Source organism: Natrix helvetica, assembly GCF_964273705.1.
Source record: "Natrix helvetica genome assembly, chromosome: 3".
In the NCBI taxonomy this organism is placed as follows: domain Eukaryota; kingdom Metazoa; phylum Chordata; class Lepidosauria; order Squamata; family Natricidae; genus Natrix; species Natrix helvetica.
This window is the reverse complement of record NC_138549.1, coordinates 31,580,765-31,597,102: the sequence shown is the minus strand read 5'-3', so window position 1 is coordinate 31,597,102 and position 16,338 is coordinate 31,580,765. Positions and strand designations below refer to the sequence as shown.

Below are 16,338 nucleotides of genomic sequence, written 5' to 3'. Positions count from 1 at the left end.
CTTGGGAACTTTAAGACTTGTGGACTTCAACTCCCAGAATTCTGGGAGTTGAAGTCCACAAGTCTTAAAGTTCCCACGTTTGGACACCCCTGGCCTACTGGAAGCTAGCTGGGAAGTTCACACATGATGATCCCATGACCCCAGGATACTGGAACCATCATAAAACATGCAGTTGCCTAGTGCCTGATTTTTTATTAGGTGACCATCGGGATGCTTCAGTGGCTGTGTCATTTTTTTCAGTGCTGTCATAACTTCGATCAATCTCTAAAATAATGGTTGTAAGTCAAGTTACTATACTAGTCACTTCCGGTTTGCTCATAGAATCATTTTTCTGCCCTCTGGAGCCTCCAGGGAAGCCTTCTGAAGGCTCCTGAATGCTCCGGAGGGCAAAAACCGGCCCTACGAGCAAACTGGAAGTCGGTTCCTGAACTTCTGGTTTGCCCATAGGGCTGGTTTTTAATGCTTTGGAGGTTTCAAGGAAACCTCCGGGAAGCGAAAAATGGCCTCAAAAGAAGGCCAAAGTCAGCTAGCCAGCACGTGCATGCATGCTGAAGCTGACAAGGCAATGCCTCGCGTGCCCTAACAAATGGCTCCACATGCCAACTGTGGCATGTGTGCCATAGGTTTACCATCACGGCCCTAGATAGTAATTACTTTCTAGCAGTAATATTAGGCAGATCAATGAATGACCTGACAAAGTACAGGTAATCCTTGACTTATGACTAGTCGCTTAGCAACTGTTTGAAGTTATGATAGCTCCTGAAAAAAGGACTTAAAACCAGATGTGAAGTTCCAATGGCTGATTTCTCCCCCCCCCCCATGTTACGTGGCTGCATTTTGGGTGCTCATCAGCTGACCCACATTTACAGTTCTTTGCCACATCCTATGATCACATGATTATGATTGATGGTATTTATTTCCAGTTTCTGGCAAAAAAGATACCCCATTGTGAACAATGGATTCACTTAATGATTGAATTGTTTGCTTTATGACTGCCACAAAAAAGAACATAAAACTGACACAGTCATGTGGTGAGCCACTTAAAACCATCATGAATTATGACTGAAATTGTGGACTCAATTATGGGCGTAAGTTGAGGACTACCAGTAAAAGGGTAGAAGGATGGATAAAAATTATTTTGATTTGTTTTATTTAAATCAGATCTTTTAAATTTAAATCAGATTTTAAAAAAATGTTTATCAAATTTTATTTATTTTATTAAAATGCTTTTGAAGTAAAAATCTATCTAAAGATAGTTAGATAGTTTTCTATTTAAGATACATTCATAATTTCGTTTATTCAATATGAAATGGAACTTAGTTATGTAGCATGAGGCTGTATATTCTGCAATATTAGGACTGTTGGTGAGTCAACAGCGGGTCAGAGGAGGAGCTGCTGCGGGGCAGAGATGACAGTTGCTCTTTAAAAATTATGATTTAAATCACGTTGATTTAAATCAAGCCTTTTTACTAGTGATTTAAATCGACGTGATTTAAATCAAATCCACCTGTTCTATTTTGTGACAATTTTACAGTCTCCCAACTTTCAGTGATGAATTATGCTCCCCGCAAAGTATACCAAATTCAAAAATGTAAAAGTAACCCTCATGAGATAACACAAAACATAGGTTTGTGGTCTAGTTTAAGGAACCACCTGCAGAATAATAAATACAGATACATATATTGGTCATGATTTCTGAAATGAAGCTAGTCAAAATTTTCCTGCAGTGTTAATTTAGTGTTTGTGACATCCTGTTCACTGGATGTTTCGGGTTGCTTGGTTATGAAAAGATGCGGAAAAATTAAGTAGTAGTTCATTGGGTTTCGGGTAGAATATATTGGGAGCGTTTGCCTGTTAATTCTCTCTTTCCAGATTTTAGTCCTTTTCCCTAGTATGATTCTACATCAGGGTGTCAAACTCAGATCATCATGTTGTCACAGGACATATTGTGACTCCCCTCTTCACTCAAATGGGGGTAGGCATGGCCAGTGCATGATACATCTGCCCCGCAAGTCGTGAGCTTGACACCCCTGTTCTACATGATAGAATCTGATGTTGTTTCAAGCCTTTGTCATCCCTCCCTTCCCCCTCCCTCTCCCTCCCTCTTTTCTTCTCTCCCTAGTAAAGTGAAAACCGTACAGTGAAAATCAGCACTTCTAAATCTGTTCAAGCATGTGTCTAGTTTATGAAAGTCAATTACCTAAATTGTTATGCGTCTTTTTAAGATGGATTATTTAGAGTTGTTTTATTAGAGATAGAAAGTACTTACATTCAGTTTGCTCTGGTTATTGTACCTTCTTTCTTCTCTGGGGACAATCTGCAAAAATAGTAAACACAGTCCATGAAGATTTCATCATAAGTGGTTTAACTGGAATATTTGGTCCGTGTTTGTGTGTAATATAATTGGAAGAATGTAGGTATTTAGTACAATACTGAATTGAATATAAATAAAATTGTACTTTATTAGAAGTAATTTGATAGATGTACTTTGGCACATGCTGTCACACCTAGAAGGGAGTTTGAGTGATGTTAGATGGTGAAGTTCAGGCTTCAGTGTTCCAGATCCTTTTTAAAAATATAAGAACCACCATAGTCTTAGCTTGCTAATGGCTGATCTTTTCTTTGTGACACAGAGCTGTTTATGCCTTGCTGTAGTCTATATTTAGCAATCCTTTTAAAATAAACTAAATTGCAGCTTTCCTTGGTTATGCAGACCATGTGTTTGTTACAGTTACATTCTGAAGTATGAATTTGTCTTTAAGTTGGCAAAATATATTTTTGATGTTTAATGTTCTGGAACTTTAAACAAGTAGCTTTCACTTATTGCAGATATATTTCTAAGAAAGTAACAGCTCCTCACCAATTTCTTAGCAGGGAAGATGTGGATGTCTTGCTGGTGACCCACTTGGCTTTCATATGGAAGTCAAACTGTACCCCATGGCTTTCATTGTATATTTTGACTAAAATAGCAGTAAACACCACGAAGAAGCTATGCATAATGGGTTGGATCCAGCTGTAGTTATGTAGTACATCTATTGAAAGCAGTAGGAATTTAGTCCTATTTGTTTCAGAGGATATACTCTGAATACAATTAAGTCTAAATCATACCTTATTTTTAAACACAGCTGCTTTTCATGCCAATCTGTTTTTCAAGTCCTGTCTGCAAATTTATATTTGTCAATTAAAATAAAAAGAAGCAGAATAAATAACATATAACTTGACAGTAGCCATATTAATGAAAGATATACATATAATTTTAATGACTTAAATAGTATGTAATTAGTTATTTTGTGTACACATAATTAATGTACATTTATATACATAGGATTAAAAAAAAAAGAATGGTCCCAGAGCAGAGAAAAAAGACAAGAATATGGCTTTTGCTATGTGACTTCTTATACCATGTAAATAACAATGTTCTTCAAGTCAGCAACTTGATTTGTTTGTTTGCTTGCTTGTTAGATTTAAAGACCACCAGAGGCTGAAAGTGGAAGATACAAATTATATAACATTATTTTCATATAATTCATTTTAAAAAAGTTTTTATTCCAGTTTGCAATTTATCTTGTATTATTAAGTGTAATTTTATATTTGCTAAGCATCTGAGCAGAATTGTAATTTGACTGTCCAGAGCTAACTTAGTACCTTTGCCCCCTCTGGAGCCACCACAGTCCAGATACAAAGTGTGTGTTCCCATTTTCCACTAGGAAAAGGCTGTCAGTATATAAGGGTTCATGAATTGGAATAGACATGGTAACAGGTCAGCCAATGGGGATTGTTTGGTGACGCAGACATATCGAAGCCTGGGCATGGCTTAGGTTCACTGATCTGTATTTATATGACTGCTTCAGAGATGGCATTCAGCAGGTTCTGACCAGTTCTGAAGAACCGGTAGTGGAATTTTTGAGTAGTTTGGAGAACCGGTAAATACCACCTCTGTCTGGTCCAGCCCCCATCTATTCTCTGCCTCCGAGTCCCAACTGATCGGGAGGGAATGGGGATTTTGCATCAACCTTCCCCAGGAGTGGGGAGGGAATGGAGATTTTACAGTATCCTTTCCCTGGAGGGAGATATGAATTGAGATTTTACAGTATCCTTCCCTGGCACACCCACTAAGCCATGCCCACAGGACCAGTAGTAAAAATTTTTGAATCCCACCACTGGAGTGCCTCTGTGATTCTTTAGCTTCTGTGATGATTGATTCTGTACTTCTGGATTCTGAGTTCTGGTTCTAGCTTCTGCTGTATGGTATTGTATATAAAGAAGTTTATTATACAGATGAATCCTGCTGAATTATTTACTTGTGTGCTGGTTGGATTGCTGCAAACTCTCATAAAGGCTGTAACAGTGTGTTTCAAATATTTGTGGGTATTTCAAGTGTCATTCAAATGCTTTCAGTTTCCTTTCTTTTTCAAACCATTTCTTTCCCAAAGCAGGAATGGATTGGCCAACAGAGCCACTTCTTCATATTTAAACACTTACCTGAAATGTTGTTGAGATGGCCTCAAGAGCGATTACAAAAATCACAGCTTAAAAACACCTCATCAGAATATCACCCAAGACAATGTAATGGGCTCGTTTATTGAAGTCAGCTATTTATTTGTGGGTTTTTTATGGTCAAGTTTATTTTTGCATGTTCCTGGCAAGCGGTGCAGTTGTTTGCAATACAACAATGAATATAATGAAGCAATGGTAAGTTACATCAGTTAAAATAACATTTTGTAGAGAGTCAGGGAGATGACCTTGGGGAAGGAATCCAGTGGCCATTAAGGAAATACCAGGTGCAGAAGAAACGTGTGCTAAGTCCAGGGAAGTGGGGGAGGAGTAATACAAATATATTCAGACTACCCCCCCCCCTTTCCTGGGTATAAGAGGGAGCGAAGGGAAAACACAGACAGATTTGCAAGGCTTTGTTATTAGAGCCTACTTCAATAATGTCCTAGTCTTAGTCTTCCTGTTTCTTGATCTGGCCCATCTTGAAGGGCTAACACAGTACCAGTAACATGACAAAATTCAACCTAGCTCTTCTGCAGAGTCATACATGGGCAAAATAGAGAGAAAAGTGAATGTGGAGATTTCACTTAAAATGAACCACCAAGGACAATAGTCCAGTCTTATTTATTACATTTATATGGCTGCATATCTCACAAGACGTGACTCTGAGTGCCATTCAGCAAAAAGGTATAAAGCAATAGGCATGCCAAACACAGTCATATTTTAAAAAATTGAAAAAAAAAACATCTTGAAGGACTTCTGAAAAATAAGCAAAGATGGAACTGAACTCACTTCCTAACAACTTTAACCTAACCTAACCTAGATTGGTTAAACAAAACATCCTTTAGGCTACAAAGCTAAATTGTCACCATTCCGAGTTTGACCAGTAAAGGAAGTGACCATGCTGAGGGGTTCAATAGAAATCTTTACTGGACTTGGCTCGGCATGCAGTGAATGCAAAAAAAAAAACGTTTCTCGCCAGCATTACTGACTTCTGGCGGCCAGCTGACATAAATATTATTATTAAGTTATTACACAGCTATTTAAGTTACCGAACTTGAAAAATGGAAAACCTTGTATGTGATTTTTTTGCATTCAATCTTATGAGTTAAACTTAAGAAGTGCTTTCTGTTTCGTATGTAATATGGGAAATAACAATATTGAGTTACATTGGAATGGGGATTGGTAAAAGTTGAGTGGATAATTCTGCACACATGTTCAGGTAGAGCATTTGTGCACGCCAAGATGTAATAGGCTTGGGAACTAATACCTAAATCAGTGATGGCTAATCTTTTTCTAAAGGTGTGCCAAAATTGTGTTTGTGCACTCTATCACACGCACATCCACCTGCGCATGCATGCACAACCCCTGCACATGCGCCCCCCCACAGGGGGAAGAGTTTTCACCCTCCCCAGCCTCCGGAGGCTTTCCTGAAGCCTGGGGAGGGGGAAAAATGGACCCAACGACCCAAGCAGAGGTTCGGGAATGAACTTCCAATTGGCCTGTTGGACCTGTTTTTCTCCCTCTCTAGGCTCCGGTGGCTTTCCTGAAGCCTGGGGAGGGTGAAAATGGCTTCCCCCGGCCCTCCGGGAGGCTGAAAATAGCTGAGGGCTCCTGTGCTGGCAAATATGGATCCATGTGCCATAGTTCGCCATCACAGACCTAAATCTTCCAAAATTTCATTCCCAGTAACTGCAAAATAATTCTTCCTTTGTAAAGTTGTAAAATTGTAAAGATGATCATGAAGCACGTTGGGGGAGGGGATACAATATTAGAAGAATCAATAAAAAAGAGAGAAGTAAAACAACTTAAATTTGAAGATGCTTAATTGTTTACTCATTTGCTTCTCAATAGTTTTGAATTTATACTTCTCCATAGATGGAATAGTATACTGCTAGAGCTGCATTGATTGGATGTGGGAAAACAAACCTTAGTGTCTGACCCGAATAAAAGGTTTAATCAAGTTAGGTCTCAAATTTTATGCAAGTTCAAGTTTAAATTGATTTTTTAACCCTTTTTATTAATCCAGTTTCATGCATTTCAACCTCTTTGCTACCTCATTAAAATTAATAAGACATACAATGAGATCAATGATATTAAAGTTAACCTACCATCTGGATTGAAATTCTCTATGCCTATATTCATATAACTTCAAAATTTATTTCCTCACTTTATGACATTGAAGGAGAACTTCTTGAAGAATGTTTGTGAATCAAAATTAGCTAGAATCAGATTTATCATCTTCAGTGTATTGGATGATGACTTGGTTTTGGTTTAGCTTGATTCTCAGATCTAGATTCATACCATGCTGTTTTTTTCCCCTCTTAAAAGTTCAAATTAGTCACTGTTTTGAAATTTTTGTACAACAAATCACTTAGCAGATGTTTGGTCCTAATTTACAGTATTAAATTAAATTTACAGCTTAATTTTGTTTGCCTGCTATTGTAAAATAGCTGCTAATAGACTGCTCATTTTTAAGGAACATGAGAATCATGGTTTTAGTCTCTTTTCATGATAATATTTTTTTCTGAAACAAACATGTCTTTGTATATTTATATCAACTTTAATCTTTTTAAAAAGTTTATATTTATATTTTCTTTATATTTATATCAACTTTTAAAACTCCTCTAATAAAAATAACTTTTTATAAATGTTACACTTTATAAGTTTTAATTACTGATTTCTAATATTTTTAAATTAAGGGGAAATGTAGGAGAAGGAGTGGCAGCTTGGGGATGAGCTTAAAGAGGGATCCCTATGTAGCCACAAATGTACTAAGTCCTAAGGTAAAAGTAAAGGTTCCCCTTCCACATATGTACTAGTCATTCCCGACTCTAGGGCAGTGCTCATCTCCGTTTCAAAGCCGAAGAGACATCGCTGTCCAAAGACGTTCTCTGTGGTCATGTGGCTAGCATGACTAAATGCCGAGGGCATACCGAGCGCTGTTACCTTCCACCAAAGGTGATCCCTATTTTTCTACTTGCATTTTTACATGCTTTCGAACTGCTAGGTTGGCAGGAGCTGGGACAAGTAATGGGAGCTCACTCTGTTACGCGGCACTAGGGATTTGAACTGCTGACCTTTCTGATTGACACGCTCAGCATCTTAGCCACTGAGCCACCGTGCCCCCTAAGTCTTACTCATTGTGAATTCCGTTGATCCTTATGTAACTTTTAGTGGCCTAATCATTAATTGGAAATATTCCTGTGCATAGGCATAAGCAATATATCTGTTTAAGTGGTCCTGGTCTTTCTTGCCTGACAGAAAATGAATCTCTTATTTTACGCACGCCTATGTGGAAGAAATTCTCTTTTTATTCAGTGGGAGTTACTCATGAAAAATTGTCCTGTTGTCATTTTCTTATCAAGTGTATGTTTGGCTATTGATGCAAATTAACATGTATCTTGGTGATTCTTATTCAGCCTATGTACAATGCACACATGTGTCTATCTATATGAAGAATTTCTTTGTAAGGGAAAAACATTTGAATGTGCAACCTTAATATAAACTATGACATGCAATTCTATCCTTACAAAAGTGAAGTGTTCCTACATCTAGTACTTCAGTCTAGATTTATCAGAACCTAATCGAGACCCCCTGATTTATTGCCAATGCTTTATGGAGACTTGAAATAGGATTTCCTTCTATAACTGCTTGCATGTACAGTTGCCTGAGATATTGGTTGAAATTAATTTGGTGGGAGCAGTTCTTTAAATCTAATTTGTTCTTGTAAGCAAGCTTTTTTCTGGCAGAAGGTGGTGCAAAAGAATTTTTGGATCCAGTCTCCCACAAAAATCTCCTTTTGTATCCTGCCTCACCTGATTTTATATTCAAGTTGAAAAAAATGTGCACAGATATAGTCCAGTATTGTTTGTCAATCAGCCTACTTGTAAAGAGGACTTAGTTAAGCAAGATAGCAGGGTGTGTTCTAAGGATTTGATTATGGTGATTAAGGAACATTAGGGTACATTGCTGTTGTGTGATTATTTTTGCCTTCCATAGCATCCATCTCTGAACAAGAATTAGACGAATAAAATGTATGAGAGCTCTCTCAAACTCCAAGACTGGTCATAAATCAAACATGATGACTTAGACTTTTGGATGTTTCCTATTTATTTTATTTTTTGTTCTTACTCCTAAAATAACATATTTTACTGGGTCAACGTAATCTGATTTTATCCTGATTACATACACTAGTTTGACAAAGCAATTGGCTGCTGGTAATCTGAGGAAACACTGTAATTAAAAGACCTTTGACCACACCAACATCTTACTAGCGAAATAAACAAGAGAGCCTGTAAAAATTCTTATCAGGCTCTCAAATGAAGCTTGATTAATGAACACTCTTGAATATTCCAGTTTACTTTTCAGTTTGAAATAGCTTTTGCCTCTTTGGGTGAAGATGGGAGAAGATGAATTATCTTTTAAATAATCTGGTATTTTGCCAGTGATACGCTTTACTGCTTAACATGAGCTTGCTTACAGCTTTTTTAAATGCCTTAAGAACTGCTTTTTTTTTTTAGATTCTGAGAACATCTTTGATTTTAAAAAGCTGAAATAAGACGAACATGATCAAAATACTAGATTATAGCCATGATGCATGTAAGAAATAGGTTAAGCTTTGTTTACTATATTTTATGGACAACTCTTAAGAAATAGGAATGATACAAATATATCTGATTCTTGGGTTTATGTTTTTTATCCTCACAACAAAGCAACTTTCTTCAGTGAGGACTGTACTTGGTAGATATTGTAGGTACATTATTGCAGTGCTTTAATTCAGGTCATGAACAGAGAAAATAGAACAAGAAAACCTTGAACTCAGATTATAATTTGAGCAGCCTAAAATTCTCACCAGAAAGAAATTCAATTCTTGGTCTAGAAAGGCAACCCAACAGTGACGTGCAGTCAGGTGAGGCAAGTGAGGCACAGCCTAACCTCTCATCATCAGGGCAGCGAGTCATTCGATGGGAAACTTGCCTTTTGGGAGGAATGACCCAGCTTGGCTCCCGCTTTCGATCTGCCGCCCAACGACCGAACGGAGAAGCGAAGAGGCAGGAGAGACAAAGCAGGAGCCAAGCCGAGTCATTCCTTCCAAGAGGCAAGTTTCCTATCGAATGACTCGCTGCCCTAGACTTGAGGCTCCAATCCAGCCTGCGGTGCTTGCAGCCCCCGCCAGCTCCTCCAGGGACTCCTAAGCTCGGCACCAGAGAGCTGCCGCGAGAGAGGCTGGCCAGGTTGCCCGGGTGGCGGCAGAAGTTCCCTTTGTTCTTTCGGGCGCGGGAAGCGGTGGGGGGGAGAGGCTTCCTCCTCTCCGTCCGCTCCCCACCTGCGCTGCCCTTGCCCGACAAGCGCGCCCTGGATTCCGCGCAGCTCTGGCAGGCGGTGCTGTGGCCGGATCCCAGGGCGGAGGGCGGCAGGTCGCAACTGAGCAGGCCTGACTGTGGAATTCTGGGAGTTGAAGTCCACAAGTCTAAAAAAATTGCTGCCTCACCAGCTATAAACCTCACCGCACGTCACTGCAACCCAATAGTGTTGGATTGTATAATCACTATCAGTATTGTCTGTCATTTGGTCACAGATCAGACAAACCCATTCTGAAGTTTCTAAAGAGATAAAGTATATATAAGACTCAATAATTCCTGAAAGGGACAGTGGTAGTTTGACATCTGGCTGTATTCATCTGGAAGCGAAAGAACATAACAGTGGATAGTTATTTGGAGAAGTGACATCAGCTACAAGTCTATATGCTGAGGGGAGCAATGGTAAACCACTGCCTACATTTCGAGACCATCTTCAATGACCAGTTTGGACCTTTGACAAAACCAGTTTGTCACTTTTCTGATAACCTGCTAGTGAAAAGGATTGGCAGCCTCCATTTTGCTTCTTTGACAGCTTCCTTTCAGAATAGTGAAACAAGTTAGCTTATTTAAACTGAATATAAATTAGCATAGCTAAAACAAGTTAATAAATCCCATTTAATCAAGTATATTTTTTGAGTAAGCAATTATAAGATTTCAGAAGTTATTTTGTATTGTTCTTCATAATTTAAAATACTGCTTTGTATTTTTCTGTCAGTTCTTTAAACAAAACAGAACAAATGTTAGCAGATAATTATCAGTAACTTTAGTTGGTTTATTAGTTACGTGTCTGATGGACCTACATCCATATATTTTTAATTATTCTTTAGCATAGCAAACTTATACTTTAGCACAAACATTGCTCTAAAGAATGTCTGAGATCTGTTACAGTACTATACCCAATTTTATATTGAGCACTAATGTTCCAGTAATATATGAGTATATTATTGTTCTGTGTACTCCTCTGTGCTTTTGATGGTAAAGAAAATTGAAACAATAAACACATAAAACCAGAATTGTCATATTGACTCAGACTAGATTTAAGAGTGGAGAAGAAAATCTGTTTTTTCATTGACGTTGCAAAACCTATTTGAGGTTACAGTTTTGAAGGTACAAACATAATATTATACATGTAGTTGTTGACCTATGATCACAATTGGGATAAGAAATTCTATTGCTAAGCAAGACGGTTGTTAAATGAGTCACACACAATTTTACAACCTTTTTTTGCCGTGGTTATAAACTGGAATTGTTGAGTGAATCATGCGGTCATTATGTGAATCCAGTTCCCTCCATTGACTTTGCTTGAAACTGGCTGGGAAAGTTGCCAATGGTGATCACATTTCCCTGGGATGCTGCAACCATCATAAATACTTGCTGGTTACCAAACATCCAAAGTTTGATCACATGACCATATGGTTGTGAGTGCAAGGGCTAATCATAAGCCTTCTTCAATGCTGTTGTAACTTCAGATGTTTGCTAAATGAGTGGTTTTAAGTTGAGAACTGTCTGTACTATGTGATACATAGTTATCTCATTCCATTTGGAACTGTTGGATTCAGAAATACAAAATCAAACGACAAAATCAGCTGAAAATGGAACATGCATGATTCATTTTTTTCCAACAAATCTGTTTAGATTGACTTCTATTGATTTTTTTTTCCCTCTCCTAAAATTAATTGCCAGCTTTGTTAATATAAAAATAGGCTAGTTTAGGATGCCTGAAGCCCACTGCTTTGAGAGGACATCATGCGTGGTAGGATAAGATAAAAGATTCGTTACTCTCATCTGAGTAAGGTAATTAACGTATTTTTAAAACTGATTACACATGGGAAATAGTTCAACTCTACAATTTGATTCAAGTTTTTGTTTTGTGTGTTTTATTGACATTATAAAAAATTAGTTGAATTATATTCCATCAGACTTCTAAATTTATTTTAGCTCCTTATAATTACACTTCATTTCAAAAGGAAACCTTTAATATTTTTAATGATTGAAGTAACTAAAAAAGAAATGGAAAGAAAAAATTAGAAGACTTAATCCACTGTAATAAAAACTGTAAATAAATGCATGCTTTACATTAGGAAAGGCATAGACAAATGCAGAAAGTAACAATATAATTAATAAACAGCACTAGGAGAATTCACATTTATGAGTCCGACCCATAGGAAGAAAATAAACAGTTGTGACATAACAAACATAAGATTGACATAAGAAAAGCAAAAACAATATTAAAAAGTATATTGCTATTTTAACATTTAAACAATACAATAGAAATCTAAATAATGGTTGGAAAGTTGAAAATGAAGGAAAGCAGTGAAGGTTGAATTTATTTGCAGTTTAAGATGCAAGGTCTTTGGGAATTCAATAACTATTACTTTGTACAAAATAAGCAGTGAAGAAAAATGAAGGTTAGGATGAAATTGGAAATAAAGTAATCAGTGTTGTAACAGCTTTGTCATGTTATCATATTTGGAGTATGAACCAGATCTAGAGAAAGTTGTGATTTTAGGTTTCATGAAAGATGATGTGCTGTTGTAAAGCCCATGAACAGAGTTTGTATGATTTATGATTTGGGTTCTATTTCTTTAAAGGAAAAGCTAAACACGTGAGGCTTTTTAAATTTGGGGAGTGGGGAAGGGAACACTAGTGGAATATGATAGCAGTTAGAAAAATTGTGCCTAGTGATTCATTGCAGAGGAAGTAGATAGATAGGTTTTTCTTTCTTCCAAAAGGACTTAATGTGGTGTATATTTGACTTTAATAGAATATCCAATCCCAAATTGATGACTAGAATAAGGCTTCTAGTCTAAATGATTTAAGGAAATTAACAGAAGAAAATGTCTCTGCGATTTCTAGGCGAGATAAGTTATTTGATGCCTTTGTATTTAAAGGTTAACATTTATACATGTGGAGCAACTTGTAACACTAAGCGTAATTTTTGCAGATGAATGGCAAGGGAATTTAAAAGAGAAGAAAAAAGGATGGGAGGGAGAGCTGTAATCTGTCACTGACAAAAGCGGGAGAAAAAAACAATGGAAGGGAAAGAGAGAAGAGCCTCTGTAAATGATGAGTTCAATTTTCTGATAAGAATGATCTGGCCTCCTAGCTGCTGGGTATGGTGGAGGATGTATCAAAGGTTATCATGGAGTTAGAGAAGGGGCAGAGAAGAATGCCCCAAACAATCAACAGGTTGGCACAACTCTGCTGTTGTGAAAGTTGGTAAGATTTGAAACTTGGGGCTTCGAAAATAGTCACATAGAGTCCTCTAAAGTCACATGTTGTCTTAAGAAAGTGGATGGGAACATTTTTTTCTGTATCTCATAATGCTGCAACCTGAAAAAAGTGGAAAATTCAGAATGGATAAAGGAAGTAATTCTTCATGTGGTACATAGATTATGCTGGTTGTTACCATAAGATAAAGTGATGGCAAGCAACTTCAATGACTTTCAATGGGATTCAAAAAAATGAAGGATAATGCTATCGACAGATGTTAGTCACAATAATTACTGTAAGATTCCCCCCCCCCCCGTATCAGATTAATATGACGCAAATACTGGTGGCTGTATGTGCACAAATAGAGGGATGCAGTGCTCATTCACTGCCTGGGTATTCAGTGGTTGACTGCTGTGGGAACAGAGTAATGGTCTGCATTTCTGTTTTTTCTCCATTATGTTCTAATAGAAAAGCAGAAGAGTAAATAGTAAAACCCAATATTGATATAACAATCTTATTGAAGTAAGTAGAGTCATTCCATGGAGGAAGAATTAAGGACTTCCTTAATGTTGCCAGTGTACGCTGAGTAGACAGGAAGTAAGAAAGTTCTTCTACCAGATTCCCTTTTTAAAAAAGATTCCCTTCTAAGAATATTTGTGGAAGGAATAATAACTGCTTCTGTTAGATGTAGTTGCTAGGTCAAGAGAACTACAGAGTTCTGGAATGCATGGGTTGAAGGTCTCCACCATTTGTTCCTTGTAGATAGCCAAATGCTTGTCCTTCCTCATTGTCAGTGATAAATACAAAGCCAGTGAGCTTTCTTCAGGGATGTCTCAAGAGACTTAAGAGTAGACCTCTGTCAGTGGACCAGTCTTTCTGCAATATTCTTCAGCTTGGCAGAAGCTATAAAATCTCCTGGACACTCCTGGAAATTTATATCTGTGCTAATGTATGTTTAGTATAGTCTCTGAATCTTTTGTGCTTCAGTCATTTTTTGCCCTATCTCCCATCAAATGGTAAAAAAAAATGACAGACACCACATCAAATCTAGTGAGATACGTACATATGAAGAAAATATTGTTGCTATTCATTCTGTTGCACCAAGACTTAAATAACAGAAAATGATTATCTGTAAAAAATACTTAAACGTGAAATCAGAATCATGCATGGTAATAGAATGTTTTATTTATATGTATTTGTAAAAATAGCATGCATGTTTCTGAAAATAAACTGAGAACATGAACTGGGAAGACTTTTACAGACTTTAATGCTATGCATCTAATTAGGACTTTCCACTTTCTAACAAGAACATCTATTTGAAGTAAACATCAAGATTGCAGTTCTGTAGTTTTTACAGTTGAGAGCAAGAGAATGCAAATCCCAAAATGTCATATAAGGGAAAGAATAAGTTGGAATTCTATTTCTTGGTCCAACCTTATAATACACAGAGAAGAAAAATGTAGGCCTTTATGTCTTTTGTCAGTTTTTTTTAAGGCAAAGATGATGAGAGATTAAAATGTTAAAAAAGTATGGAGGAAAGATTGCTTGAATGGCCAGCATAATTTGTGTTCCAATAGAGATAATTACTTAGATAAGACTGTTAAAACGAACATTTTGTACATTTATGAGGCATATATTGTTCAAGCTTTCAAGTCTTATTAAAAATTATTCCCCCATTGTCAAATTGGTAGGGATGGGAGGGAAGAAGGAGAATTTCATGGATTTTTGGCAGGATGCTGCTGGTAGTTCTTCTGTAGAAAGGATCAGAAGGTAAATTTCTATCCATGCTTGCAAATTATCATGATGAAGGTGATCGGAAACAAGGTATGAAATAGTATCTTTTGAAGCAGTGTGCTTTGAAATTCTGCTGTTGCGAATAGTCTCAGTCCTAAACGAGATAATCGTCAAAGACTGCAAAGATTGAAATCCAAAAATGGCCATGATCAAAAAAGTCTGACAAATTAAAGTGCTTGAACGCATAATTCAAATCATAATAGCACTTTATCCCTTTCAGTATAACATTCAATCCCAGCTGTTTTCTGTTGTGGAATCCAATAGATAGGTCTATGCAGAAAAATATAACCAATTTGCATATTAAAACTAAGCTTCAATTTTTAAGGAAGGGTGATTAAACTTTCCTTTGGATTATTTCTCTTGCCTTATTTCTAAATACTAAAAAGCCAAAATGAATGTGTACTGATGTGTGCAGTTACAGCCACATCTCTCTCACTATTAAAGGTAAACAAAATCTCTACTAAGTTTTTAAACCCTATCATGCCGAGCCATCTGCACAGTGATTTAACAGCTGAAACCCTTCAATTGTCAACTGACCTATTCATAATGTGTGCTTTGCCTGCCAACCTCTTGTGTGAGAAAGCTGATTAAATTAAAGTTGCATCCAGCTTGATAGTTGTGTCTTTATGAAATTTCTGCCAAAGGGTAGCTTTAAATTAATGATTATTAAAACAATTGACAAGAGTAGTTCAGATATTGGATCTGTGTATTCTATTTATGATATTCATCCAAAAAGTTTGTTTTCTTGATATGAAGGGAGTGTAGGTGTAAATTAAACCTTTGTTTTCTGGGGATTCAATCTATGGCATTGGGAGAACATTTGAGCCCACTGAATAGTTTTACTTAGTTCTGAGAAACTTGAAATCTATATTACATTTTTCTTAATATATTATGTCCAAATGCCTCATTTTTGGCAGATGTAGTATACTCAAAGAAAGGGTAGATCATTCCATAATTTGTCATCTTCTTTATTGCAGTTTCACGCTAACATCAGGTCTAACATTATGCAGATAGTGGTTCCACATTATTCAAGATGACATCCTCTCAACAAATGATTTTTTGGATCCGTTTTTCCACTTATTATTGGGATCCAATGATTTTGTAGATGATACTATCAGAAATCTGCAGTAATCCATAATTTCTTGATTTTTATAGCATCTGTAAAATCATTTCATAGAACACCAAATGTCCTAAATAGAAGGTGAACCAACCCCTCTTCCCAAAGATAGTCAAAGTGATTGGAAGAGCTAATTTGAAATATAAAGCACAAAGTATAAACCAGAACATTTAGCCAATTTTCCTCTTCTCACTCCCATCCCCATCCCACTTTTGCATGTATAGTATGTGTGACTCACATGCATTTCCTAATTTTACGTTTTCCTAGTACAAACCATGTACTGTACACCCACACACATATTATATCCACCACCACCACCAAATAGCAGGATTCTTGGTTGATGGTTCTGGGAGTTTG

At 37.0% G+C, this 16,338-nt stretch overlaps 1 protein-coding gene across 2 annotated transcripts in view; it reads left to right on the top strand.

The window, feature by feature from the left end:
- The window catches only part of RASA3 (RAS p21 protein activator 3), a 171,364-nt gene that overhangs the window by 56,584 nt on the left and 98,442 nt on the right, over nucleotides 1-16,338 (top strand). The gene's annotated exons all lie outside the window — the stretch shown is intronic.